This window comes from Bubalus kerabau, chromosome 7, assembly GCF_029407905.1.
Source record: "Bubalus kerabau isolate K-KA32 ecotype Philippines breed swamp buffalo chromosome 7, PCC_UOA_SB_1v2, whole genome shotgun sequence".
NCBI classification, from domain to species: Eukaryota; Metazoa; Chordata; class Mammalia; order Artiodactyla; family Bovidae; genus Bubalus; species Bubalus kerabau.
The window spans coordinates 97,567,632-97,572,396 of NC_073630.1; the positions used below are offsets into that span (position 1 = coordinate 97,567,632).

The 4,765-nt window shown below is 44.5% G+C and overlaps 1 non-coding gene across 1 annotated transcript; it reads left to right on the top strand.

Moving 5' to 3' along the window:
* Window positions 1–1,238: 1,238 nt before the first annotated feature.
* Window positions 1,239–1,310, top strand: TRNAC-GCA (transfer RNA cysteine (anticodon GCA)). Its single transcript has one exon. It is a non-coding gene; the product is annotated as a tRNA-Cys (tRNA).
* The last annotated feature ends 3,455 nt before the right edge of the window (window positions 1,311–4,765 follow it).

Sequence of the window (4,765 nt, forward strand, 5' to 3'; positions counted from 1 at the left end):
AAAATAATTCAGTGTCTATTTTTTGGAACTTATGATTTACGAACACAGGCAAGTGTGGTAAATTATATAAAATATTTGGCCTTTGGTCATTGTTTCATTTAATCTTCACAGTCATCCTATGAAGAGTATGCTCTTTTCACATCAATGTTATCTACTATTGTTAAATGTTGAAAATAGGCAGATCCAGACTGAGAAAAAACAACAAAAAAAGATACTAGATTCATCTTAATTGCAAAAGTTAAGTGGCCATCATTAGCTGATCGTTTCATATAATTAAAGTAAGTTTGAGACTGTGGTATATTTCATATTAAAAAATAGACCTTGTCTTTTATTGATTCATGCCTAGTTTCAGTGAACATTTGTGGTCCATAATTGTATTCTTACTAGCATCTGGCCCAGTGTCTGCTACATATTAGGTGATTAATATGTAATTGTTTAATAAATCGAGCACTTATTACATTATTACCAGGCATTACTTATTCTGGAAATTGGCATTGAATCTCATCTTTGTTCCTAGAAATTGTGTTAAGCCTGTGGATAAAAACATGAAATTCTGGCCCAATAAGCTTTAGAAAATCTATGTCAATACAAATAAAGGGAAGGAAGAGTAGTGGAGACTAGTCTCAGATGAGGAGTGTCCCCACAACTCCAAAATAACCCCTCTATCTCTACTCTGAACTGCTTTCCAGAGCACACCCTACAGGGAGAATGAGCCCCAGTTGCCCACGGTAATAACCTGCTGGTAACACAGCTGTATCGACTCCCTTCCTGAGTCTATGTCACATCTGCTCTCACTTCCCAGTGCCTCCTGGAATCCCTGGATCCTTATCTCAGAGTCTCTTTCTGGGGGGACTTACTCTAAAATAGTCAGATGTTGTTAAGCCCGAGGCATAACTGTCTGTATCACTTTGTAAGGTTACAAGGGTAGAGACGTTGAAGAAAGAATATGAAGGCTTTGGGCTAGAAATAATTTAGAAAGGTTAATTCTCTTTGTCGGCATGCTAGGGAGTTACCAAGAGACCTAAAGGGAAATGGAGAGGTGGGGTCAGGGTGCAGCTAAAGTTAGAGAGCACAGGGCAGGACGTGAGCCTGTCTTCAGAGAGCTGCCTTTTCCTCCAAACACACAGAGTAACTTGGAAACACAAGAAGAGGAGTGAGCAGAGGGCAAGGGATAGGAGCAAAATGAAGAGGAGGACGGGCTCCCATTTAATCATTATCTACCAAGTTACTAGTGGGCTTCCCTGGTGGCTCAGTTGGTAAAGAATCTGCCTGCAAAGCAGGAGACCCAGGTTCGATCCCTGGGTGGGGAAGATCCCCTGGAGTAGGAAATGACTACCCACTCCAGTATTCTTGCCTGGAGAATGCCATGAACAGAGGAGCCTGGCGGGCTATAGTCCATGGGATCACAAAGAGTCTGACATGACTCAGCAACTAAACCACCACCACCACCAAGTTACCAATACTGCCTCCTAGCGCTTTATGTTTATTTCCACGGGGTCTTTGAATGTCAAGTCTAGGGTGTGGGGGCACGTGAAGAATCAGTGATTCCAGCAAGCAAGGCAGGAAACAGTGAAGGCAAACAGAATTACCTAATAAAGGAGGATGGATTGTGTGATGCAGGAGAGGGGCTTACTGAGTGGGGTGGAGGGCATGACAGGCTGTGGCTACAAGTGGGAAAACAACGCTCAGAAACAGACTGGTGAAAGCCCTGAGTGTGACTCCACGGACTGGCGGACCAGAAATGGAGGTCGTTAGCAAAGGCAATATGCGTGGGGTCAAGGGATCTGAAGGGTTAACTCAGATTTGAAGTCACTAAAGATGAGGGCAAGGGACAAGGCAGAGGGGGAGGGACTGGCGTCAGCTCAGAGTCTCAGGAAGTGAGAACAGATCCTATGAGTCACAGTGCTGAGATGGTGCAGGCTTCACCTGAACAGGTGAGATCCCCTGAGGGTAGGGAGAGTGTGAGCAGGTACACCGCCAAGAGCAAAGAGCTAGCGCTCCGTCCTGCCTGTGGCTCAAGGCGGTGAGGCACAGTGAGGAGAACTATTGGGAGAATAGCAATTTTAGGCGACAAGAAGAAAGGGACTTCCCTGGTAGTCCAATGGTCGAAACTCTGCCCTTCCAGTGCAGGGGGCCCAAGTGCGATTCCTGTTCAGGAAACTAGATCCTTCATGCTGCAACTAAGAGCTGGCACAGCCAAATAAATAAATAATAAATATTTTTTAAAAGGAGAAGGAAAAAAAGCTTTAAAAACATGGACTTATATAAATGGAAATGTAATGGTTATTTTTACGTGTCAACTTGGCTAGGCCACAGCACCCAGATATTTGATCAAACATTATTCTATATGTTTCTATGAAAGTACTTTTTAGATGTGGTTTTTCAAGGCTTATTTTACTTTTGGTTGTTCTGGGTCTTTGTTGCTGCATGAGGGCTTTCTCTAGTTTCAGCAAGCGGAGGGTACCGTTTGTAGCCATCATGGTCTTCTCACTGTGATGGCTTCTCTTGTGGAGCACAGGTTTTAGGTGGGTGGGCTCAGTAGTTGTGGCACATGAGCTTTGTAGCCCCGAGGCATGTGGAATCTTCCTGGACTGGGGATCGAACCCATGCCCCCTGCATAGGCAAGCAGATTCTTATCCACTGTACCATCAGGGAAGTCCTAGATGCGATTTGAATTTAAATCAGTACACTTTGAGTAAAGCTGATTGCCCTCCATAACATGGGTGCATGCACGTGCGCTAAGTTGCTTCAGTTGTGTTCGGCTCTTTGCAACCCCATGGACTGTAGCCCAACAGGCTCCTCTGTCCATGGGATTCTCCAGGCAAGAATATTGGAGAGGGTTGGCATTTCCTACTTTAGGAGATCTTCCCGACCCAGGGATCAAACCTGTGTCTCTTAGGTCTCCTGCATTGGCAGGCGGATAACACAGGGGGGCCTCATCCAATCAGCTGAAGGCCCTCAGGGAAAAACACTTTCCTCCCCCAAAGAAGGGGAATTCTGCCAGCAGGCTGCCTTTAGGCTTGAACTGCAACTTCAGCTCTCTCCTGGATCTCCTGCTTCCTGACCCAGGCCTGCAGATTTGGACTTGCCTGCCACCACAACGGCATGAACCAGTTCCTTAAATTAATCTCTTTGTCGCCTCCCTAACCCCTCTCTTTCTTTCTCTCTCTGTCTCTCTCAGTAGATGATAGATGATAGGGATGTAGTGAAAAAGAAACATAATCTGTTGCCTCTTTTTGATATTACATCATAAACAAATAGCCTTCCCAAATGGCTCAGATGGTAAAGAATCTGCCTATAATGCAGGAGAACGGGTTTCGATCCCTGGCTTGGTAAGATCCCCTGCAGGAGGGCACGGCAACCTACTCCAGTACTCTTGCCTGGAGAATCCCCATGGATAGAGGTGCCTGTCAGGTTACAGTCTGTAAGGTCACAAAGAGTTGGACACGACTGAGCCATTAAGCAGAGCAGAGAGCAGAAGGATGTAGAGATGTAGATATAAATACACAACTTTATATCTACATGTCTACATCTAGATACACACACCCTATTGGTTCTGTTTTTCTGGAGAAATCTGACTAATACAAGGACCCCAGGGCTTTCCCACAATAGAGTGGGGATTCCAAAGATTACAGCAAAAGCCAAAATGGTAATAGAGTGAGGGAGAGCAGAAAATGGGCGAGAGGGCTGAGACTGACCCAATGGGGAATTTGAGAATAAGGAACAAATTTGAGGGATTCATGGGGATAAAGGCATAAATCCCTGTCAATTGAGTTTAAGTGCAGAAAGAAGACCATTCTGGTTATTTTAATCAAGTTTGGATTTAACACAGGGAATTGGGTGCTTACAAAACTTTAGGAAAAGCTGGCTTTTTGGAAAAGATTCCTAGAACAACACAGCCAGTGGGCCTTCTGGGAGCTGCTTCCTGGCCACGAACAGGAAGATGGGCACTCGGAGCTGCCACAGGAAGACAGGAAAGATTGACCTCACAAATACACGGCTTTAGCTGAATTCCTGGGAACCTAACACCATGGAGGTGGTAGATAAAATGCCTAGTGCCAGCAATACATTTAGGGGCCCATAAAACTTCTTACCAACAAATTTATTTTTTGCTTTTTTAATTATTTTATTCTATTGCATTACAGTTGCTTTACAATGTTGTGTTTCTGCTGTACCACAAAGTGAATCAGCAATAAGCGTAGTATATCCCCTCCCTCTTAAACTTCCCTCCCACACCCCCATAAAACTTAACTTCTTTTAAAATTAGATTAAAAATGAAATTTTAGGCTAAATTAATGTTCAAGTATTTAATAATAACATTAATCTTTATCCCAATGCAGTCATAGAGTATAATTTTTTAATGAAGGGAGGGATTCATGGCGGTAGGAGTGCCTAGGGCCGATGAAAGTCACAAGGGGGCCCCGGAAGCCGTTGCTGCTGCTACCTTTGCAATTGCCTTGCGACTCCTGTGCAACTGGTGGATGGACCCTGTAATGTGCTGCAGAAAACAGCACAGCAAACAAAAAGACAGTGAGGAAAAAAGAAGAAAACCTTGCTTCCACCTTCCTAACTGAGGCAAACGCATCTCATCAATGGGAATGATTTGTGTCCAAACTCTTAGCTCCACAGGAATCTGGAACATACAGTTTTAGATTTCTAGTCTCCATGGTACCAGAAGACACACACAAAGGAAGTCAGATCAGATGCTGAGAGCTTGTCTCGCCACATTCAGCACACTTGCGTTAGGGAGCACAGGAGGACCTCA